The 24,749-nt window shown below is 46.0% G+C and overlaps 1 pseudogene; it reads right to left on the reverse strand.

The window, feature by feature from the left end:
* Positions 1 to 23,697, reverse strand: part of LOC100404146 (histone-lysine N-methyltransferase SUV39H2-like) — a 63,787-nt pseudogene extending 40,090 nt beyond the window's left edge.
* Positions 23,698 to 24,749: the final 1,052 nt, after the last annotated feature.

Consider the following 24,749-nt stretch of genomic DNA (forward strand, 5'->3'; position numbering starts at 1 on the left):
GTGTCCACTCACCCGCCGCGCTTTTGCTGTAAGCTGCAGTCCTGAGCTGCTCCTAATCAGCCATCTTGGATCCTCCCCGAGCCTTCTTTACAATGTACTCAGCAATGGCAAGTTTCAAAATGTTGTTATTGTCTTTTGGAGTTATTGCTTTGCCTTTCTTTACCTGAGATAGTTAAGTGTGCTTGCCATTAGAGAATTGCTGGAGCAGTAATCGACACTTGAGATTTTGCAAGGGTTCCCAAGTATTTGTAGAACCTGGCCATCCTTTCCATTTTACAAGATAACGTTGTATATCCTTTACTACCTTGTAGTCACACAAGTATTTCACCTCATAATCGTTTAGATTCCTTTTGGTGATTCCAATCAATGTACATGTGAGCTTTCCTTTTCTACATAATTCCTGAAGAGTATCAAGCGACACTAGTCAAGGCATACACGAAGCTCCTTGTGCCTCAGCCCCAGCTGCTGCCATGTTGTGGAGCTTTCGTTCAAACTCAAGCCTGGAAACTAATTGATAGGCTGTAATACTCTGTTTTTAATTATTCCAGTTAAACTTGTTCACTTGACTTAGAACTTTCCTGCTTATACACATCAAGTAAGAATTTAGCAGGCTTCTTGTTTCACTTCTAGGAACCTATGATCAACTAGCCATTGCCATAGGTCCCATAGGTCTGTGTGAGTCAGACTATTCTGATTGCTGCCTGGACTCTGCTGTCCATTACAGTAACCATGTTCATTTTGCCTTTGGCTGATGATTGCCATTTCTTGGCCTCTGACACCCCAGGATCCAGTTACTCCCATTGCATTTAGGTTAATCCCCTGGGAAGAGGGTGAAGAGGCCACTTCTGCTAGGGTTGGGGAGGCTGCTTCCACTGGTAGAAAAGATTCATTAAAATTACACTTGATCTTAGTCAAAAGGCAGAAAAGCGATGAAAAGATTCATTAAAATTTAGGGGTTCAATGTCCCCCACTTCCCTAGGGTGTTCCCATATATCCCATTCCAACTCTGGATCTCATTCCTTCCCAACCAATGCCCTGTCTTTGCAGTAGACATCCTGTGAGGCTGGGAGTTCAACTTGCATTTTTTTTTTTTTTTGAAACAGGGTCTCTGGTTGCCCAGACTGGAGTGTAATGGCATGATCTCAGCTCACTGCAGCCTCAACCTCCCAGGCTCAGGTGTTTCTCCCACTTCAGCCTCCCAAATAACTGGGATTCCAGGTGCACACCACCACGTCCAGCTAATTTTTTGTATATTTAGTAGAAACAGTGTTTCACTGTGTTGCCCAGGCTGGTCTTGAACTCCTGGACTCATGCATTCCACCCACCTCAGCCTCTGAGATTGCTGGGATTACAGGCCTGAGCCACTCAGCCTGGCCTCAACTTGCATTTTAATTCAGCCGATTGAGGGATGAGATTCTGTGTTCGAGTTTTAACAATCTCAGCCCTGTAAGAGATAAGGTTCTCCTTCAGGACGTACGTAGACACTTTCAGATTATTTATGCAGTGCTCGAGCTGGAAATTCAGTTCCCTGAGATCATCCTTTTCTTTCCCTACTTCATCCAGTGACGTTTGGAGCAGCCATCCAATCTCATTGTATTTATTAGTTTGACAGAAATGTTCAAATCATACATATGCAGGTCCTTGTGTCTCGCAAGTCGTAGATTAGGAGTGTCCCATGGTGACATTTCGTGGATCTCAATTGCCAGTTCATGCCATGAACGAACCAGTAACCAATAGGATGTCTATATCTATGGATAGAGATTGGTTTATTATAAAGAATTAGCTCATGCAATTATGGAGACTGACAAGCCCCAAGATCCGCAAGGTGATTCAGCAAAGTGGAGACGTAGAGAGTCGGTGGTGTAGCTCCGGTCCAAAGGCCAGCTTGAGGCCTGGGAAGAGCCAGTGTTTCAGTGCAAGTGTTAAGGTAGGGAAAAGCTAATGTTGCAGTTTAAATGCAATCAGGAAGAAAGAGTCCTTCCTTACTGAGGGGAGGGTTAGTCTTTTTATCTATGCAGGCCTTCAGCTGGTTGGATAGGACCCACCCATATCATGGAGGACAATCTGCTTTTCTCAGCCTACAAATTTAAATGTTAATTTAGCTAACATTTAAATTCCATCCAGAGATGGAGTCCGCACGGGTAAGGGGCAGGGAGACTTTTAATTTGGGAGTTACTCCCGCCCCATTCAAGTTCTTGTCCCGTGAGAGGAGTTTCCTCAAACTTCCTCTGGAGTGATTGATCTTTGACTTTGGTACCTGATTGGCTGCCCGGCTCGCAATAGAGCCCCTCCTTCCAAGGCTTTTGGTGGGCTTTCTAAACGTAGGAAGCTCACCTGGGTGGTCCACCTTTCCCACGCACACAAAAGTTAGACCAAGAACTCTAGTTCCCGGATGGGGAGGTGAGTGGAGGTATGGCGCTGGGAAGTTCTTGCCTTTGAAACCATGCCCCTTGTGGACCCGGGAAGAGAAGTTAACACAGTACTTCAGTAGCATGCCTGTAGCAGAAGCTACTTGGGAGGCTGAGATGGGAGGATCAGTGTAGGAAATAAGAATAAATAAAAGGTTCCTCTTCAAAGATTTCCTCTTAGTTCATTATGAATAAATAATGGTTTCTTCAAAGGTTAATTTACTTTAAAGCTTCTGCTAATAATCTTTTTTTTTTTAATTTTTTATTGGATTATATGTTTTGGGGTACATGAGCAGAGCATGCAAGACAGTTGCGTAGGTACACACATGGCAGTGCGCTTTGCTTTTCTTCTCCCCTTCACCCACATTTGGCATTTCTCCCCAGGCTATCCCTCCCCACCCCCCCCACTGGCCCTCCTTTTTTCCCCCCAATAGACCCCAGTGTTCAGTACTCCCCTTTCTGTGTCCATGTGTTCTCATTTTGCATCACCCACCTATGAGTGAGAATATGCGGTGTTTCATTTTCTGTTCTTGTGTCAGTTTGCTGAGGATGATGTTCTCCAGATTCATCCATGTCCCTACAAACGACACAAACTCATCATTTCTGATTGCTGCATAATATTCCATGGTGTATATGTGCCACATTTTCCCAATCCAGTCTATTATCAATGGGCATTTGGGTTGATTCCAGGTCTTTGCTATTGTAAACAGTGCTGCAATGAACATTCGTGTACATGTGTCCTTATAGTAGAACGATTTATAGTCTTTTGGATATATACCCAGTAATGGGATTGCTGGGTCAAATGCGATTTCTATTTCTAAGGCCTTGAGGAATGGCCACACTGTCTTCCACAATGGTTGAACTAATTTACACTCCCACCAACAGTGTAAAAGTGTTCCTTTTTCTCCACATCCTCTCCAGCATCTGTTGTCTCCAGATTTTTTAATGATCGCCATTCTAACTGGCGTGAGATGGTATCTCAATGTGGTTTTGATTTGCATCTCTCTGATGACCAGTGACGATGAGCATTTTTTCATATGATTGTTGGCCTCATATATGTCTTCTTTCGTAAAGTATCTGTTCATATCCTTTGCCCACTTTTGAATGGGCTTGTTTGTTTTTTTCCTGTAAATCTGTTTGAGTTCTTTGTAAATTCTGGATATCAGCCCTTTGTCAGATGGGTAGACTGCGAAAATTTTTTCCCATTCTGTTGGTTGCCGATCCACTCTAGTGACTGTTTCTTTTGCCGTGCAGAAGCTGTGGAGTTTCATTAGGTCCCATTTGTCTATTTTGGCTTTTGTTGCCAATGCTTTTGGTGTTTTGTTCATGAAGTCCTTGCCTACTCCTATGTCCTGGATAGTTTTGCCTAGATTTCCTTCTAGGGTTTTTATGGTGCCAGGTCTTATGTTTAAGTCTTTAATCCATCTGGAGTTAATTTTAGTGTAAGGTGTCAGGAAGGGGTCCAGTTTCTGCTTTCTGCACATGGCTAGCCAGTTTTCCCAACACCATTTGTTAAACATGGAATCCTTGCCCCATTGCTTGTTTTTGTCAGGTTTATCAAAGATTGTATAGTTGTATGTATGTTGTGTTGCCTCCGGTGCCTCTGTTTTGTTCCATTGGTCTATATCTCTGTTTTGGTACCAGTACCATGCTGTTTTGATTACTGTAGCCTTGTAGTATAGTTTGAAATCCGGTAGTGTGATGTCCCCCGCTGTGTTCTTTTTGCTTAGAATTGACTTGGCTATGCGGGCTCTCTTTTGGTTCCATATGAAGTTCATGGTGGTTTTTTCCAGTTCTGTGAAGAAAGTCAATGGTAGCTTGATGGGGATAGCGTTGATTCTGTAAATTACTTTGGGCAGTATAGCCATTTTCACGATATTAATTCTTCCTAACCATGAACATGGAATGTTTCTCCATCTGTTTGTGTCCTCTCTGATTTCGTTGAGCAGTGGTTTGTAGTTCTCCTTGAAGAGGTCCCTTACGTTCCTTGTGAGTTGTATTCCAAGTTATTTTATTCTTTTTGTAGCAATTGCGAATGGAAGTTCGCTCTTGATTTGGCTTTCTTTAAGTCTGTTACTGGTGTATACGAATGCTTGTGATTTTTGCACGTTGATTTTATATCCTGAGACTTTGCTGAAGTTGTTTATCAGTTTCAGGAGTTTTTGGGCTGAGGCAATGGGGTCTTCTAGGTATACTATCATGTCGTCTGCAAATAGAGACAATTTGGCTTCCACCTTTCCTATTTGAATACCCTTTATTTCTTTTTCTTGCCTGATTGCTCTGGCTAGAACTTCCAGTACTATATTAAATAGGAGTGGTGAGAGAGGGCATCCTTGTCTAGTGCCAGATTTCAAAGGGAATGCTTCCAGTTTTTGCCCATTCAGTATGATATTGGCTGTTGGTTTGTCATAAATAGCTTTTATTACTTTGAGATACGTTCCATCGATACCGAGTTTATTGAGGGTTTTTAGCATAAAGGGCTGTTGAATTTTGTCAAATGCCTTCTCTGCGTCAATTGAGGTAATCATGTGGTTTTTGTTTTGGGTTCTGTTTATGTGGTGAATTACGTTGATAGACTTGCATATGTTGAACCAGCCTTGCATCCCCGGGATGAATCCTACTTGATCATGATGAATAAGTTTTTTGATTTGCTGTTGCAATCGGCTTGCCAATATTTTATTGAAGATTTTTGCATCTATGTTCATCATGGATATTGGCCTGAAGTTTTCTTTTCTCGTTGGGTCTCTGCCGGGTTTTGGTATTAGGATGATGTTGGTCTCATAAAATGATTTGGGAAGGATTCCCTCTTTTTGGATTGTTTGAAATAGTTTTAGAAGGAATGGTACCAGCTCCTCCTTGTGTGTCTGGTAGAATTCGGCTGTGAACCCGTCTGGACCTGGGCTTTTTTTGTGTGGTAGGCTCTTAATTGCTGCCTCAACTTCAGACCTTGTTATTGGTCTATTCATAGTTTCAGCTTCCTCCTGGTTTAGGCTTGGAAGGACACAGGAGTCCAGGAATTTATCCATTTCTTCCAGGTTTACTAGTTTATGCGCATATAGTTGTTTGTAATATTCTCTGATGATGGTTTGAATTTCTGTGGAATCTGTGGTGATTTCCCCTTTATCATTTTTTATTGCATCTATTTGGTTGTTCTCTCTTTTCTTTTTAATCAATCTGGCTAGTGGTCTGTCTATTTTGTTGATCTTTTAAAAAAACCAGCTCTTGGATTTATTGATTTTTTGAAGGGTTTTTCGTGTCAATCTCCTTCAGCTCAGCTCTGATCTTAGTAATTTCTTGTCTTCTGCTGGGTTTTGAGTTTTTTTGATCTTGCTCCTCTAGCTCTTTCAATTTTGACGATAGGGTGTCAATTTTGGATCTCTCCATTCTCCTCATATGGGCACTTATTGCTATATACTTTCCTCTAGAGACTGCTTTAAATGTGTCCCAGAGGTTCTGGCACGTTGTGTCTTCGTTCTCATTGGTTTCGAAGAACTTCTTTATTTCTGCCTTCATTTTGTTGTTTACCCAGTCAACATTCAAGAGCCAGTTGTTCAGTTTCCATGAAGCTGTGCGGTTCTGGGTCAGTTTCTGAATTCTGAGTTCTAACTTGATTGCACTATGGTCTGAGAGGCTGTTTGTTATGATTTCAGTTGTTTTGCATTTGTTGAGCAGTGCTTTACTTCCAATTATGTGGTCAATTTTAGAGTAGGTGTGATGTGGTGCTGAGAAGAATGTGTATTCTGTGGATTTGGGGTGGAGAGTTCTGTAAATGTCCACCAGGTTTGCTTGCTCCAGGTCTGAGTTCAAGCCCTGGGTATCCTTGTTGATTTTCTGTCTGGTTGATCTGTCTAGTATTGACAGTGGAGTGTTAAAGTCTCCCACTATTATTGTGTGGGAGTCTAAGTCCTTTTGTAAGTCCTTAAGAACTTGCCTTATGTATCTGGGTGCTCCTGTGTTGGGTCCATATATGTTTAGGATCGTTAGCTCTTCTTGTTGTATCGATCCTTTTACCATTATGTAATGGCCTTCTTTGTCTCTTTTGATCTTTGTTGCTTTAAAGTCTATTTTATCAGAGATGAGAATTGCAACTCCTGCTTTTTTTTGCTTTCCATTTGCTTGGTAAATCTTCCTCCATCCCTTTATTTTGAGCCTTTGTGTATCCTTGCATGTGAGATGGGTTTCCTGGATACAGCACACTGATGGGTTTTGGATTTTTATCCAATTTGCCAGTCTGTGTCTTTTGATTGGTGCATTTAGTCCATTTACATTTAGGGTTAATATTGTTATGTGTGAATTTGATACTGCCATTTTGATGCTAAGTGGCTGTTTTGCCTGTTAGTTGTAGATTCTTCATTATGTTGAAGCTCTTTAGCATTCAGTGTGATTTTGGAATGGCTGGTACTGATTGATCCTTTCTATGTGTAGTGCCTCTTTTAGGAGCTCTTGTAAAGCAGGCCTGGTGGTGACAAAATCTCTGAGTACTTGCTTGTTCGCAAAGGATTTTATTCTTCCTTCACTTCTGAAGCTCAGTTTGGCTGGATATGAAATTCTGGGTTGAAAGTTCTTTTCTTTAAGAATGTTGAATATTGGCCCCCACTCTCTTCTGGCTTGTAGTGTTTCTGCCGAGAGATCTGCTGTGAGTCTGATGGGCTTCCCTTCGTGGGTGACCCGACCTTTCTCTCTGGCTGCCCTTAGTATTCTCTCCTTTATTTCAACCCTGTTGAATCTGACGATTATGTGCCTTGGGGTTGCTCTTCTTGCGGAATATCTTTGTGGTGTTCTCTGTATTTCCTGCAATTGAGTGTTGGCTTGTCTTGCTAGGTGGGGGAAATTTTCCTGGATGATGTCCTGAAGAGTATTTTCCAGCTTGGATTCATTCTCTTCGTCCCCTTCTGGTACACCTATCAAACGTAGGTTAGGTCTTTTCACATAGTCCCACATTTCTTGGAGACTTTGTTCATTCCTTTTTGCGCTTTTTTCTCTGATCTTGGTTTCTCGTTTTATTTCATTGAGTTGGTCTTCGACTTCAGATATTCTTTCTTCTGCTTGGTCAATTCGGCTATTGAAACTTGTGTTTGCTTCGCGAAGTTCTCGTATTGTGTTTTTCAGCTCCTTTAATTCATTCATATTCCTCTCTAAGGTATCCATTCTTGTTATCATTTCCTCGAATCTTTTTTCAAATCTTTTTTCAAGGTTCTTAGTTTCTTTGCATTGATTTAATACATGATCTTTTAGCTCACAAAAGTTTCTCATTATCCATCTTCTGAAGTCTAATTCCGTCATTTCGTCACAGTCATTCTCCGTCCAGCTTTGCTCCCTTGCTGGTGAGGAGTTTTGGTCCTTTCTAGGAGGCGAGGTGTTCTGGTTTCGGGTGTTTTCCTCCTTTTTGCGCTGGTTTCTTCCCATCTTTGTGGATTTGTCCGCTGGTCGTCTGCGTAGTTGCTGACTTTTCGTTTGGGTCTCTGAGTGGACACCCAGAATGTTGATGATGAAGTATTTCTGTTGCTTGGTTTTCCTTCTACCAGTCTAGCCCCTTCGCTGTACGACTGCTGAGGTCCGCTCCAGACCCTGCTTGTCTGGGGTGCACCTCTAGTAGCTGTGGCACAGCGAGGGATGCTACCAGTTTCTTTTTCTGCTCTCTTTGTCCCAGGATGATGCCTGCCTAATGTCAGTCTTTTGGATATAGAGGGGTCAGGGAGCTGCTTGAGGAGACAGTTTGTACTTTATAGGGGTTTAATTGCTGAGCTGTGCACTCTGTTGTTCATTCAGGGCTGTTATGCTGCTATGTTTGATTCTGCTGCAACAGAGCTCATTAAAAAACCCTTTTTTTTTTTTTTCTCAAATGCTCTGTGTTGAGGGGTTTGGGCTTTATTTTTCGATGTCCGATCAGGTGTCCTGCCCAGCTAGAAGGCGGACTAGCCACTGTTTGGCTGCCGAGGCTCCGCCCTGCTGTTGTGTGATTCGCGCTGTTCCTGCCGGCTCTGCTGTGGTCTCCGCCACGCCCTGCGGCGGAGTCTCTTCGTTGTAGCGTGTTGCCTCAGCAACGGCAGGCTGCGTCAGCAGTGGGCGTGTATCTCAGTAGGGACAGGTTGCCTCGGCAACGGCTGGCTGCGTCAGCAATGGGCGTGTATCTCAGTTGGGGCGGGTTGCCTCGGTAGTGGTGGACGCCCCTCCCCCACAGAGCGTCTCAGACCGTCTGCTCGGGATAGTTTGAAATCGCGGTTTTTTTCATCCCACTGGGTATCCCAATCCCTGCAATCCCCTGGGCTGGCCTACTGTCCAAGTCTCATTCAGTCTCAAGTCCAGCCCTCTCAAGTCTCAGGTTGCCGGTTCAACAGGGCACCCGGACAAGCGCGCCCTGTGGGGATTGCTGGGTAGGGCCGGCCGCCACCGCCCCGGCTGCCGGCTTCGCCAGGCAAACCTACTGCCTGGCGTCCCGTGTCTTTTTTATACTTGGGAGTTTCCCCGTTCTGTGGGCAACAAAGATCAGTCTGGAAATGCCACTCTGACTCACCGTTTACGGATTCAACGAGAAGAGCTCCAATCCTGGGTTATTCTCACAGCGCCATCTTGAGTCCCTCTGCTAATCATCTTAAAGTAGCTGTTAGTAATAATAAAAAGTGTACCCTGTATTCGTAGTTCTTTCACTTTAACCTAGATATTTACCCTGACATGCCTGGACAAGCCCAGGCAAGTCTTAGGTCATAGCTTATTCCCCTTCTTTATTTGGAAACGTTGCTTCTCTAAACATTCCTCAGGTCACTCCCTCTTTGCCTTTGTTCTCCTCTGCGTTTACCCCTTTAGGAAAGTTTTTAGTTGCTAGGCAATGGGGTGCTGCCTAGACTATGAAGTCCAGTTCCAGCCAGTGGAATCAGAACACAGCAGTAGGGTGGATACGTTAGATATAAATGGCCCTGCCTCCTTTGTTCGGTGTCCTCTCGTGGCAAGATGGCTAATAGGGACACCCTTTCTGCAGAAAGTAAAGTTGCCTTGCTGAGAAAAATTAAATTTATATTTGCGTGCTACTTCTTTTGTAGCACCGAAAATTTACATAACAACAATATGGGGGTTCATCTGGGATTGCCATTCCCCTCTGGGTGGTCTCCGGTCCTCTCTCGAGAGGAGGTGCCCCACTGCCTCTTTGCGGCAGCCTCGGGGGTAGAGATCTGGGACCCACCTGGTGTGAGGAGTATACCTGGATTCTCGGGAACACAGGGAAAAGAGACTCCAAACCGCAGCAACCAGGGGCCTCGACCAGCCAACCTCGTGCATTAGCCAAGGTCGGAAATGTTGCCAAGGGGCAACAAAGTACCTTCTTGGTGGTCAACTTCCGAAGAGTTGAATGTGTGTGTGTGAATGCGGTATTTTTTGTGTGAATGGTGACAGGTTCTACTTCTGGACGGAACTTCAGGCAGTTCTATGGCTACCTCATATAGCTTTGGACACATCCTGCCGTGGGAATTATGCCGTCACGCTGAAGCTAAGAGAGCCCTAAATCTCCTTTGGGGGAGCGGTCAAGTGGGATGGTACAAATGACAAGAGCGCAGGGGACCTATAGAAGGGGGAAGGGAAAATACAGGTCAACCACCTAGGGCTCCCCCAGGTGCTCTGTCACGGGGAGTCGGGGCTTTATTTATAAGTTTCTGTCATGCCGCTGCCTTTTTTCAGGGCTGCCCTGCCCAGCGAGGAGACAGCCTAGTCACAGTCTGCCTGCAGAGGCTTTGCTGAGCTGCTGTGGGCTCCGCCCAACTGCCGTGTAATCTTCCCTGCAGCCCTGTCTATAGGGGTATAGTTAGAACCGCCTCGGCAATTGCGGGCCGTCTCTGTAATGGCGGGCTGCCTCGGCAATGGCGGGCTGCCTCAGCAACGGCAGACACTACCTCGGTAGTGGTAGACTGCCTCGGTAATGGTGAACACCCCTCTCCCACAGAGCTGGACCTTCCGGGTTTCAGATGTGCTTGCTGTGAAACACTCAATCCAGAGCGTATCAGATTGCTCTTTTTTGTGGGGGTGGAACCAGCCGAGCCTGATCACCTGGCTCCCTGCCTCAGACCCCCGCCTTTTCTTTTTTTTCAGCTGAACGGGTGACTGTCTCCCAGGCGTCCCAGTCACCAGTTGAAACGGCGCCCGGATTTGTTTGATTTCTTGTGCGTAGATGCGCTGCGCCGGCTGAAACAGCCACTGGAGACTTGTGGCGTGTTTTCAACAGGGAATCCCCTGGCCTAGCTCCCCGTTTCAGTCCCCCGTTCTTCAGTTGATCGGGCAACTCTGTCTTCGAGGTGTTCTAGTCGCCAGTTGAAACGGCGCCCGGATTTGTGTGCGATTTTGTGCAGAGAACCGTTGGGCCAGCTGAAACAGCCTCACTGGGGGCTCGTGGTGCTTTTTCGCCCGGGAATCTCCTGGCCTGGCTGCCTGTTTCAGTCCCTTTTTTCAGTTGAACGGGCAACTCTATCTCCCAGGCTTTCCAGTCGCCCGTTGTGAAGGTGCCTGGATCTGTGTGTTTTCCCGAGCGGCGACCCCCAGCACCGGGTGAAACAGCCACACTGGCGATTTGTGGCACTTTTTCTCCCGGGAATCTCCTGGCCTGGCTCCACGTTTCAGTCCCCTTTTAGTCAGTTGAATGGGCGACTGTCTCCCAGGCGTTCCAGTCGCCTGTTGAAAAGGCGCCGGGATCTGTGTGATTTCCCGTGCAGCAACCCACTGCGCTAGCTGAAACAGCCGCACAGAGATTGTTTTCACTTTTTTGCCCGGGAATCTCCTGGCCTGGCTCCCTGTTTCAGTCCCCTTTTTATCAGTTGAATGGGCGACTCTGCCTTTCAGGAGCTCCAATCACCAGCTAAGACGGCGCCCGGACCAATGTATTTTGTGCAGAGATCCGCCACGCCAGCCAAAACAGCCATGCTGGCAACCCGTGGGGCTCCTCTGCCTGGAAATCTCCTGGTCTGTGGGCAGTAAAAATCCATGTGGAAATGCAGTGTCCACTCACCCGCCGCGCTTTTGCTGTAAGCTGCAGTCCTGAGCTGCTCCTAATCAGCCATCTTGGATCCTCCCCGAGCCTTCTTTACAATGTACTCAGCAATGGCAAGTTTCAAAATGTTGTTATTGTCTTTTGGAGTTATTGCTTTGCCTTTCTTTACCTGAGATAGTTAAGTGTGCTTGCCATTAGAGAATTGCTGGAGCAGTAATCGACACTTGAGATTTTGCAAGGGTTCCCAAGTATTTGTAGAACCTGGCCATCCTTTCCATTTTACAAGATAACGTTGTATATCCTTTACTACCTTGTAGTCACACAAGTATTTCACCTCATAATCGTTTAGATTCCTTTTGGTGATTCCAATCAATGTACATGTGAGCTTTCCTTTTCTACATAATTCCTGAAGAGTATCAAGCGACACTAGTCAAGGCATACACGAAGCTCCTTGTGCCTCAGCCCCAGCTGCTGCCATGTTGTGGAGCTTTCGTTCAAACTCAAGCCTGGAAACTAATTGATAGGCTGTAATACTCTGTTTTTAATTATTCCAGTTAAACTTGTTCACTTGACTTAGAACTTTCCTGCTTATACACATCAAGTAAGAATTTAGCAGGCTTCTTGTTTCACTTCTAGGAACCTATGATCAACTAGCCATTGCCATAGGTCCCATAGGTCTGTGTGAGTCAGACTATTCTGATTGCTGCCTGGACTCTGCTGTCCATTACAGTAACCATGTTCATTTTGCCTTTGGCTGATGATTGCCATTTCTTGGCCTCTGACACCCCAGGATCCAGTTACTCCCATTGCATTTAGGTTAATCCCCTGGGAAGAGGGTGAAGAGGCCACTTCTGCTAGGGTTGGGGAGGCTGCTTCCACTGGTAGAAAAGATTCATTAAAATTACACTTGATCTTAGTCAAAAGGCAGAAAAGCGATGAAAAGATTCATTAAAATTTAGGGGTTCAATGTCCCCCACTTCCCTAGGGTGTTCCCATATATCCCATTCCAACTCTGGATCTCATTCCTTCCCAACCAATGCCCTGTCTTTGCAGTAGACATCCTGTGAAGCTGGGAGTTCAACTTGCATTTTTTTTTTTTTTTTGAAACAGGGTCTCTGGTTGCCCAGACTGGAGTGTAATGGCATGATCTCAGCTCACTGCAGCCTCAACCTCCCAGGCTCAGGTGTTTCTCCCACTTCAGCCTCCCAAATAACTGGGATTCCAGGTGCACACCACCACGTCCAGCTAATTTTTTGTATATTTAGTAGAAACAGTGTTTCACTGTGTTGCCCAGGCTGGTCTTGAACTCCTGGACTCATGCATTCCACCCACCTCAGCCTCTGAGATTGCTGGGATTACAGGCCTGAGCCACTCAGCCTGGCCTCAACTTGCATTTTAATTCAGCCGATTGAGGGATGAGATTCTGTGTTCGAGTTTTAACAATCTCAGCCCTGTAAGAGATAAGGTTCTCCTTCAGGACGTACGTAGACACTTTCAGATTATTTATGCAGTGCTCGAGCTGGAAATTCAGTTCCCTGAGATCATCCTTTTCTTTCCCTACTTCATCCAGTGACGTTTGGAGCAGCCATCCAATCTCATTGTATTTATTAGTTTGACAGAAATGTTCAAATCATACATATGCAGGTCCTTGTGTCTCGCAAGTCGTAGATTAGGAGTGTCCCATGGTGACATTTCGTGGATCTCAATTGCCAGTTCATGCCATGAACGAACCAGTAACCAATAGGATGTCTATATCTATGGATAGAGATTGGTTTATTATAAAGAATTAGCTCATGCAATTATGGAGACTGACAAGCCCCAAGATCCGCAAGGTGATTCAGCAAAGTGGAGACGTAGAGAGTCGGTGGTGTAGCTCCGGTCCAAAGGCCAGCTTGAGGCCTGGGAAGAGCCAGTGTTTCAGTGCAAGTGTTAAGGTAGGGAAAAGCTAATGTTGCAGTTTAAATGCAATCAGGAAGAAAGAGTCCTTCCTTACTGAGGGGAGGGTTAGTCTTTTTATCTATGCAGGCCTTCAGCTGGTTGGATAGGACCCACCCATATCATGGAGGACAATCTGCTTTTCTCAGCCTACAAATTTAAATGTTAATTTAGCTAACATTTAAATTCCATCCAGAGATGGAGTCCGCACGGGTAAGGGGCAGGGAGACTTTTAATTTGGGAGTTACTCCCGCCCCATTCAAGTTCTTGTCCCGTGAGAGGAGTTTCCTCAAACTTCCTCTGGAGTGATTGATCTTTGACTTTGGTACCTGATTGGCTGCCCGGCTCGCAATAGAGCCCCTCCTTCCAAGGCTTTTGGTGGGCTTTCTAAACGTAGGAAGCTCACCTGGGTGGTCCACCTTTCCCACGCACACAAAAGTTAGACCAAGAACTCTAGTTCCCGGATGGGGAGGTGAGTGGAGGTATGGCGCTGGGAAGTTCTTGCCTTTGAAACCATGCCCCTTGTGGACCCGGGAAGAGAAGTTAACACAGTACTTCAGTAGCATGCCTGTAGCAGAAGCTACTTGGGAGGCTGAGATGGGAGGATCAGTGTAGGAAATAAGAATAAATAAAAGGTTCCTCTTCAAAGATTTCCTCTTAGTTCATTATGAATAAATAATGGTTTCTTCAAAGGTTAATTTACTTTAAAGCTTCTGCTAATAATCTTAAAGTAGCTGTTAGTCATAATAAAAAGTGTACCCTGTATTCGTAGTTCTTTCACTTTAACCTAGATATTTGCCCTGACATGCCTGGACAAGCCCAGGCAAGTCTTAGGTCATAGCTTATTCCCCTTCTTTATTTGGAAACGTTGCTTCTCTAAACATTCCTCAGGTCACTCCCTCTTTGCCTTTGTTCTCCTCTGCGTTTACCCCTTTAGGAAAGTTTTTAGTTGCTAGGCAATGGGGTGCTGCCTAGACTATGAAGTCCAGTTCCAGCCAGTGGAATCAGAACACAGCAGTAGGGTGGATACGTTAGATATAAATGGCCCTGCCTCCTTTGTTCGGTGTCCTCTCGTGGCAAGATGGCTAATAGGGACACCCTTTCTGCAGAAAGTAAAGTTGCCTTGCTGAGAAAAATTAAATTTATATTTGCGTGCTACTTCTTTTGTAGCACCGAAAATTTACATAACAACAATATGGGGGTTCATCTGGGATTGCCATTCCCCTCTGGGTGGTCTCCGGTCCTCTCTCGAGAGGAGGTGCCCCACTGCCTCTTTGCGGCAGCCTCGGGGGTAGAGATCTGGGACCCACCTGGTGTGAGGAGTATACCTGGATTCTCGGGAACACAGGGAAAAGAGACTCCAAACCGCAGCAACCAGGGGCCTCGACCAGCCAACCTCGTGCATTAGCCAAGGTCGGAAATGTTGCCAAGGGGCAACAAAGTACCTTCTTGGTGGTCAACTTCCGAAGAGTTGAATGTGTGTGTGTGAATGCGGTATTTTTTGTGTGAATGGTGACAGGTTCTACTTCTGGACGGAACTTCAGGCAGTTCTATGGCTACCTCATATAGCTTTGGACACATCCTGCCGTGGGAATTATGCCGTCACGCTGAAGCTAAGAGAGCCCTAAATCTCCTTTGGGGGAGCGGTCAAGTGGGATGGTACAAATGACAAGAGCGCAGGGGACCTATAGAAGGGGGAAGGGAAAATACAGGTCAACCACCTAGGGCTCCCCCAGGTGCTCTGTCACGGGGAGTCGGGGCTTTATTTATAAGTTTCTGTCATGCCGCTGCCTTTTTTCAGGGCTGCCCTGCCCAGCGAGGAGACAGCCTAGTCACAGTCTGCCTGCAGAGGCTTTGCTGAGCTGCTGTGGGCTCCGCCCAACTGCCGTGTAATCTTCCCTGCAGCCCTGTCTATAGGGGTATAGTTAGAACCGCCTCGGCAATTGCGGGCCGTCTCTGTAATGGCGGGCTGCCTCGGCAATGGCGGGCTGCCTCAGCAACGGCAGACACTACCTCGGTAGTGGTAGACTGCCTCGGTAATGGTGAACACCCCTCTCCCACAGAGCTGGACCTTCCGGGTTTCAGATGTGCTTGCTGTGAAACACTCAATCCAGAGCGTATCAGATTGCTCTTTTTTGTGGGGGTGGAACCAGCCGAGCCTGATCACCTGGCTCCCTGCCTCAGACCCCCGCCTTTTCTTTTTTTTCAGCTGAACGGGTGACTGTCTCCCAGGCGTCCCAGTCACCAGTTGAAACGGCGCCCGGATTTGTTTGATTTCTTGTGTGTAGATGCGCTGCGCCGGCTGAAACAGCCACTGGAGACTTGTGGCGTGTTTTCAACAGGGAATCCCCTGGCCTAGCTCCCCGTTTCAGTCCCCCGTTCTTCAGTTGATCGGGCAACTCTGTCTTCGAGGTGTTCTAGTCGCCAGTTGAAACGGCGCCCGGATTTGTGTGCGATTTTGTGCAGAGAACCGTTGGGCCAGCTGAAACAGCCTCACTGGGGGCTCGTGGTGCTTTTTCGCCCGGGAATCTCCTGGCCTGGCTGCCTGTTTCAGTCCCTTTTTTCAGTTGAACGGGCAACTCTATCTCCCAGGCTTTCCAGTCGCCCGTTGTGAAGGTGCCTGGATCTGTGTGTTTTCCCGAGCGGCGACCCCCAGCACCGGGTGAAACAGCCACACTGGCGATTTGTGGCACTTTTTCTCCCGGGAATCTCCTGGCCTGGCTCCACGTTTCAGTCCCCTTTTAGTCAGTTGAATGGGCGACTGTCTCCCAGGCGTTCCAGTCGCCTGTTGAAAAGGCGCCGGGATCTGTGTGATTTCCCGTGCAGCAACCCACTGCGCTAGCTGAAACAGCCGCACAGAGATTGTTTTCACTTTTTTGCCCGGGAATCTCCTGGCCTGGCTCCCTGTTTCAGTCCCCTTTTTATCAGTTGAATGGGCGACTCTGCCTTTCAGGAGCTCCAATCACCAGCTAAGACGGCGCCCGGACCAATGTATTTTGTGCAGAGATCCGCCACGCCAGCCAAAACAGCCATGCTGGCAACCCGTGGGGCTCCTCTGCCTGGAAATCTCCTGGTCTGTGGGCAGTAAAAATCCATGTGGAAATGCAGTGTCCACTCACCCGCCGCGCTTTTGCTGTAAGCTGCAGTCCTGAGCTGCTCCTAATCAGCCATCTTGGATCCTCCCCGAGCCTTCTTTACAATGTACTCAGCAATGGCAAGTTTCAAAATGTTGTTATTGTCTTTTGGAGTTATTGCTTTGCCTTTCTTTACCTGAGATAGTTAAGTGTGCTTGCCATTAGAGAATTGCTGGAGCAGTAATCGACACTTGAGATTTTGCAAGGGTTCCCAAGTATTTGTAGAACCTGGCCATCCTTTCCATTTTACAAGATAACGTTGTATATCCTTTACTACCTTGTAGTCACACAAGTATTTCACCTCATAATCGTTTAGATTCCTTTTGGTGATTCCAATCAATGTACATGTGAGCTTTCCTTTTCTACATAATTCCTGAAGAGTATCAAGCGACACTAGTCAAGGCATACACGAAGCTCCTTGTGCCTCAGCCCCAGCTGCTGCCATGTTGTGGAGCTTTCGTTCAAACTCAAGCCTGGAAACTAATTGATAGGCTGTAATACTCTGTTTTTAATTATTCCAGTTAAACTTGTTCACTTGACTTAGAACTTTCCTGCTTATACACATCAAGTAAGAATTTAGCAGGCTTCTTGTTTCACTTCTAGGAACCTATGATCAACTAGCCATTGCCATAGGTCCCATAGGTCTGTGTGAGTCAGACTATTCTGATTGCTGCCTGGACTCTGCTGTCCATTACAGTAACCATGTTCATTTTGCCTTTGGCTGATGATTGCCATTTCTTGGCCTCTGACACCCCAGGATCCAGTTACTCCCATTGCATTTAGGTTAATCCCCTGGGAAGAGGGTGAAGAGGCCACTTCTGCTAGGGTTGGGGAGGCTGCTTCCACTGGTAGAAAAGATTCATTAAAATTACACTTGATCTTAGTCAAAAGGCAGAAAAGCGATGAAAAGATTCATTAAAATTTAGGGGTTCAATGTCCCCCACTTCCTTAGGGTGTTCCCATATATCCCATTCCAACTCTGGATCTCATTCCTTCCCAACCAATGCCCTGTCTTTGCAGTAGACATCCTGTGAAGCTGGGAGTTCAACTTGCATTTTTTTTTTTTTTTGAAACAGGGTCTCTGGTTGCCCAGACTGGAGTGTAATGGCATGATCTCAGCTCACTGCAGCCTCAACCTCCCAGGCTCAGGTGTTTCTCCCACTTCAGCCTCCCAAATAACTGGGATTCCAGGTGCACACCACCACGTCCAGCTAATTTTTTGTATATTTAGTAGAAACAGTGTTTCACTGTGTTGCCCAGGCTGGTCTTGAACTCCTGGACTCATGCATTCCACCCACCTCAGCCTCTGAGATTGCTGGGATTACAGGCCTGAGCCACTCAGCCTGGCCTCAACTTGCATTTTAATTCAGCCGATTGAGGGATGAGATTCTGTGTTCGAGTTTTAACAATCTCAGCCCTGTAAGAGATAAGGTTCTCCTTCAGGACGTACATAGACACTTTCAGATTATTTATGCAGTGCTCGAGCTGGAAATTCAGTTCCCTGAGATCATCCTTTTCTTTCCCTACTTCATCCAGTGACGTTTGGAGCAGCCATCCAATCTCATTGTATTTATTAGTTTGACAGAAATGTTCAAATCATACATATGCAGGTCCTTGTGTCTCGCAAGTCGTAGATTAGGAGTGTCCCATGGTGACATTTCGTGGATCTCAATTGCCAGTTCATGCCATGAACGAACCAGTAACCAATAGGATGTCTATATCTATGGATAGAGATTGGTTTATTATAAAGAATTAGCTCATGCAATTATGGAGACTGACAAGCCCCAAGATCCGCAAGGTGATTCAGCAAAGTGGAGACGTAGAGAGTCGGTGGTGTAGCTCCAGTCCAAAGGCCAGCTTGAGGCCTGGGAAGAGCCAGTGTTTCAGTGCAAGTGTTAAGGTAGGGAAAAGCTAATGTTGCAGTTTAAATGCAATCAGGAAGAAAGAGTCCTTCCTTACTGAGGGGAGGGTTAGTCTTTTTATCTATGCAGGCCTTCAGCTGGTTGGATAGGACCCACCCATATCATGGAGGACAATCTGCTTTTCTCAGCCTACAAATTTAAATGTTAATTTAGCTAACATTTAAATTCCACCCAGAGATGGAGTCTGCACAGGTAAGGGGCAGGGAGACTTTTAATTTGGGAGTTACTCCCGCCCCATTCAAGTTCTTGTCCCGTGAGAGGAGTTTCCTCAAACTTCCTCTGGAGTGATTGACCTCTGACTTTGGTACCTGATTGGCTGCCCGGCTCGCAATAGAGCCCCTCCTTCCAAGGCTTTTGGTGGGCTTTCTAAACGTAGGAAGCTCACCTGGGTGGTCCACCTTTCCCACGCACACAAAAGTTAGACCAAGAACTCTAGTTCCCGGATGGGGAGGTGAGTGGAGGTATGGCGCTGGGAAGTTCTTGCCTTTGAAACCATGCCCCTTGTGGACCCGGGAAGAGAAGTTAACACAGTACCTCAGTAGCATGCCTGTAGCAGAAGCTACTTGGGAGGCTGAGATGGGAGGATCAGTGTAGGAAATAAGAATAAATAAAAGGTTCCTCTTCAAAGATTTCCTCTTAGTTCATTATGAATAAATAATGGTTTCTTCAAATGTTAATTTACTTTAAAGCGTTTGCTTATAATCTTAAAGTAGCTATTATTCTTAAAGAAAAAAAGTGTACTCTGTCTTTTTGTGTAGCAGGAGCAGCCGTGGGACAGGGATCTCTCGGACACTGAATTCAGGAAGAAGGTTTATTCAGCTGGGAGCAATGTGGCATAGTTGCCTAACAGCCAAACCTGTCTAACAAATTCAGGTTCAGCATTTATATAGGCTTATACTTTAGATGTTACACATCGAAGAGTCTTTGGTTCATAGTTTTAGGCTCACATGTGAAAAAGTTTTTGTTTACAGTTATAGGACTCACATGTGAAAAGTTTTCTGTTTACAGTCCAGGAATCACATATGCAAGGGTTCCAGTTCACAGTTTTATGACTTACATGTGAAAAGGTTTCTTGTTTTTTCTTGTTTTAATTAAAAATAATGCCTCCTGGAGAGTTTCCTCAAGGCCTAGCCTTTCGTTTTCAGGTTGGAGATTCAGGAGGCGCCAGCTGGCCTGCGCTCTTTTTTATTTAGATGCACAGTGGATTACAGAGCGGAGGGAATCCCAAATGCCTGGGTCTTCCTCATCCCCCACTTTGAGACCCTCACGATTTTATAATATTAGTGAGAGGTCTCACTTTCTTGCTCACTTTCCAGATTTTCTGAAGAAACTGATAATGTTTCATATAATATACTTGTGATGTTATTCTCGGCTAACTCCAGCAGTGATGAATCCCCTAATGATCTGAAGGAACAGGGGGAGTAGACAAGGGAGCAACAAACAAACACCTATTATTATTATAACACTGATGATGAGGGTTTTGAATCCTCCCAAGCATGAGAACCAACCTCCAAATAAGGACTCAGGGTTAAATCCGTGCCACACCTTTACAGGCACGTGTGCCAGTTTAGTCATGTCTCGCACAATATCCTCCACTGTTTGCTCCTGGTCATCTATGTGCAGACAGCAGTTGGTTAGATTGAATTTTCCATAGACTCCTCCTTCAGCTGCTAGCAAATAATCTAGGGCCAGCCAGTTCTGATAAATCACATTTCTCATTTGAGTTTTTTGTTGTTGTTATTGGGCTAAAAGGGACAGAGCTTTGCCCGTTTCCTTAGTGAGTATTTCCAAAACAACCTGCAACTGGATGATCCGGTCGAGCATGTAAATAGGGGTCTGGTATCCCCATGAGCTATCCTCTGCCCATGTAGCCGGCCCATAATACTTAATAGTTTTCTCCAGTGGCTACTTATCTGTCCGTTCTCCTATCTTTAGGTTTCTTTTGCTCTCTAGCGGAGTAGACTGAATACATTAACAGCCCACCTGTCTTAACAGATAACAGGAAAGAAGAGGGCTTAATGATGCCTATGACACAGCTGCCTGTCCATCTCATGGATTACACACCTTATATTGAGTACCGTTATATAAACAGGTTCCCTTCTGTGTCCCTGTACATTTTAAGAACTGTAGGACAAAAGAATGGCAGTGACTTTTATGCTCTACCTGGTGTACATACTGAGGGCATTCTTTAAAATTAGTTAATGCTCCTACTGTACAAGTCCAAATATAAAGAACAAGTCCCACAATTAATTTCCTCATGCTTCGGCCATGTGTGGACCAGCCAGCTTCCGGGATGTGGCTGGAGCAAGGCTTGTCATCCTTTGTAAGGTGATTCTGCAGTCCTTGCCTTGGTCCAAGTCTCAGGTTTTTACACAGCTGTGGTGGATTCAGGCTGGGATTCCCTCTACCTTCACAGCTGTGGGATTGGTCAGGATCAGGTCTGAGGTCCTTTCCATTGTGGCTTTAGAGGGACTGTACTCCTGTCCTTTATCCACACATGATTACCTAGTGAGAAAGGGTGAACTGGGGAGAAAAAGGCTTACAGAACATTTGTTATTTACTCAGGTTGAAGTATCCTAAGAGATTCTCCCTAGGGCTAGTAACTAGCATCCTAACTCAATCTCTCCTCACTCCCAAGGAGTTCCGTAGGAGTGCCCAGAGTAGGGGAGGGGGCCCATGGTATAAGACTTCATAGGGAAATATCCTGTTTTTCCTAAAGGGGGTGCCTCTAATTTTGAATAACACCAAAATGGGATTTTTTGTTTAATGGGATAGTGGCCCTCGATTTGCACAACAGGTTTTTGCCAGAGAAGTGGGGCAGGGACAATTCATTAAGTACAAGAAAGTCTGTTCTCTTAATACCTTAATTGATTTAACAACACTGGCCTCGTTCCTTTCGATGGGGGGTTACAGGGCTGTCGTTCGGACCATGGGCTCTTTGGGGGCATATGAGTCCAGCTCCCCTCTCTTTTAGTTCAGTGGCCCTTCCATTAGATTGAACAGAGCCCCTTCACACTCTGTTTGGATGAAGATTTGGATCCTCCTGCTTAGGATCGTCCTGTTCCTCAGATAATTGTGGACATTTTTTCTTCCAGCGTCCTATTTCTCAACACAATGCACACTGATCACATTGCAGGCCCGGGCGGGCAGACTGTGGGGGTTTCCAGGAACCCCCCTTTTTCCATACTCTTGGGGGTTCTGGTAATCTGCAGGAACATGCTCCTCCAGCCAATTAGAAGCGGCTTGGAGTATTCTCCGCCTTTCGTCTGTGTTAAAAAGATGCATAAGCAGCTGATGGCAATCAGCCCAAATGGGGTTATGAATCTGAATAATAGTTTGCAGTATATCAATAAGAGCTTGGGGTTTCTCGGTATTAGACGTGTTGTCATTTTTCCAATTGATAAGATCAGCCGAGGTTAACAGCAGGTACATGAAAACACGCCTTTCTACCATGTGGCCATCCTCGTCCACTCCTGTGTACCTGTGCTCTCTCAAAGGCATCTGCACCCCGGCCTTGGATTGCAGACAGGCTGCCTGCCAGAGGGGGAGTTCCCTCTGGGAAGCGGGCAGCAATGGGCGGAGTTTTTTTACATTCTGTTTTATCTGCTCTGGAGGATTTTAGGGGTGTGCTGCTCTGGTGGGGATGCTGAGGCCTCCGGCCCACGGGCAGGGAGTCCTTGAGGAGGAGGAGGCATTATCGACAAAAACTCTTCTGCCGCTGGGTTGACCAAAACCTTGGGAGCCATTGTTTCTGCCACTGAATCTGCCCGGGCCTTGGGAATCCGCTTTTCTCAGCGGCAAGGGGGATGGTGGTTTCTAGCAGTCTTTCCCTTGGCTACTAAAACAGTCGCTGCCTGCTCTCTTAGCCACTTTGGAGGGTTTAACACTAACTGCAACCACGAATCTATGTATGGAAATTGATCGAGGTGTTCTAGCTCACCGTATTTAACCTCATGCCTTACTTTCGAGACAAGGGACCTGTCTAGGGTCCCCTCTGGGGGCCAACCTACTCTAAATGGTGGCCAATCTTTCCTACATAAACCCTTAATTTCTCTGATGTCATAGTTACTTCATAATTCCCACTAAATCTTTTCTTGAAATTTTTCAGCATGGTTTCTAAAGGGGTGGAATGGCTATGGAAATGACCCATATGAACACTTCAAAGAAACAATTCTCACAGTTAGGGGAGTGTTAGTTCACTCACAGCAGTTCCCGTTCCCACCTAGCAAGGTCTCTGTTTACAGTTTCAGGAATTACATATGAAAGGGTTCCAGTTTACAGTTTTAGGACTCACATGTGAAAAGGTTTCTGGTTTGATCTTGTTTTAAGTAAAAATAGTGCCTTCTGGAGAGTTTCGTCAAGGCCTAGCCTGTTGTTTTCGGGAAGGAGATTCAGGAGGTGCCAGCTGGCCTGCCCTCTCTTTTATTGAGATGCACAGTGGATGACAGAGGGGGAGGGAATCCCCGATGCCTGGGTCTCCCTCCTCACTTAGTTCTTTCACTTTAACCTAGATATTTGCCCTGACATGCCTGGACAAGCCCAGGCAAGTCTTAGGTCATAGCTTATTCCCCTTCTTTATTTGGAAACATTGCTTCTCTAAGCATTCCTCAAGTTACTCCCTCTTTGCCTTTGTTCTCCTCTGCGTTTACCCCTTTAGGAAAGTTTTTAGTTGCTAGGCAACGGGGTGCTGCCTAGACTATGAAGTCCAGTTCCAGCCAGTGGAATCAGAACACAGCAGTAGGGTGGATACGTTAGATATAAATGGCCCTGCCTCCTTTGTTCCATGTCCTCTCATGGCAAGATGGCTAATAGGGACACCCTTTCTGCAGAAAGTAAAGTTGCCTTGCTGAGAAAAATTAAATTTATATTTGCGTGCTACTTCTTTTGTAGCACCGAAAATTTACATACAACATGGGGGTTCATCTGGGATTGCCATTCCCCTCTGGGTGGTCTCCAGTCCTCTCTCGAGAGGAGGTGCCCCACTGCCTCTTTGCGGCAGCCTCGGGGGTAGAGATCTGGGACCCACCTGGTGTGAGGAGTATACCTGGATTCTCGGGAACACAGGGAAAAGAGACTCCAAACCGCAGCAACCAGGGGCCTCGACCAGCCAACCTCGTGCATTAGCCAAGGTCGGAAATGTTGCCGAGGGGCAACAAAGTACCTTCTTGGTGGTCAACTTCCAAAGGGTTGAATGTGTGTGCAAATTAGATATTGTTTGTGTGAATGGTGACAAGTTCTACTTCTGGATGGAATGAGTGAATCCTCTCTGCAGTTCTATGGCTACCTCATACAGCTTTGGACAGATACTGCCATGGGAATTATACCGTCATGCTGACGCTAAGAGAGCCCTAAATCTCCTTTGGGGTAGCGGCCAAGTGGGATGGTAGAAATGACAAGAGCACAAAGGACCTATTGAAGGGGGAAGGGAGGAAACAGGTGAACCTCCTAGGGCAGTGAAGGCAAGAAATTTCTAGCTTGATGGGTTGAGTTTTCCATAAATGGAATAGGTGGGAGATTCCCAGCTTGGGTGGGTGTTGAGTCTTCTGTAAACAGAATAGGTGAGAGATTCTCAGCTTGGGGACTTGGGCCTTCTCTTAATGGAATAGGAAAGAGATTTCCAGCTTGGGGGGTTGAGTCTTCATAAAAATGGAATAGGCAAGAGATTCCTAGCTTGTGGAGTTGTGTCTTCCATAACAAATGATGAAAGTATTGCTGTTTTATTTGCACTAAAGAACCGATCCTCAAGCCCACAGTTGTCTGTCCAAAATTTGCGTTGGATGAGGATTAGTTCCATCAACGCTTTATAATGTATATCAACAACAAAACTCTTTCTCACAAGAAGAAATAGACTATGCTCTCTGTTGGTGGCAGAGGCCAGTTCTCCTCTACCCATTAAGAGGAGGAAGAAAATAAAGTCAGGAGCAGGCTCACCTGAAAAGGGTGGAGTTTTACCTGTGAGCAGTTCATGTAAATGGGACCTTTTAGACCATCTTCCCTTGTTTCCGGCTCCAGCTCCTGTTCCCACCATTTCCATGGCACTGCTGCCTCCTCTCTAAGCAGTAACTGCTGCCCCTGAACCCAACCCAGAATTTCCTACTCCCCCATACAACCTAGGCTCTTCGGAGCTAGCATCTCAAAGGCCTGATCATTGCCAGCCTGAGTGTTCTTTCTTGAATAAAGGGCTCCAGAGGAAGATAGAGCAATGCAAAAGAGATATTCAAAGTTTTTCTTTCCCATCTTCCAAGGAATCAGCTTCAGCTTCAAAGCTTTTTTTTTTTTCCTCTAAAGAAGATGCCTCACACAGGAGGTGCGGTTAGTTTTGTGAAGCCTCAAGGAGGCATGGTTGGTTTTGTGAATACTCCCTTAACTGCTTCTAAGGACC

This window comes from Callithrix jacchus, chromosome X (genome assembly GCF_049354715.1).
Source record: "Callithrix jacchus isolate 240 chromosome X, calJac240_pri, whole genome shotgun sequence".
NCBI lineage: Eukaryota > Metazoa > Chordata > Mammalia > Primates > Cebidae > Callithrix > Callithrix jacchus.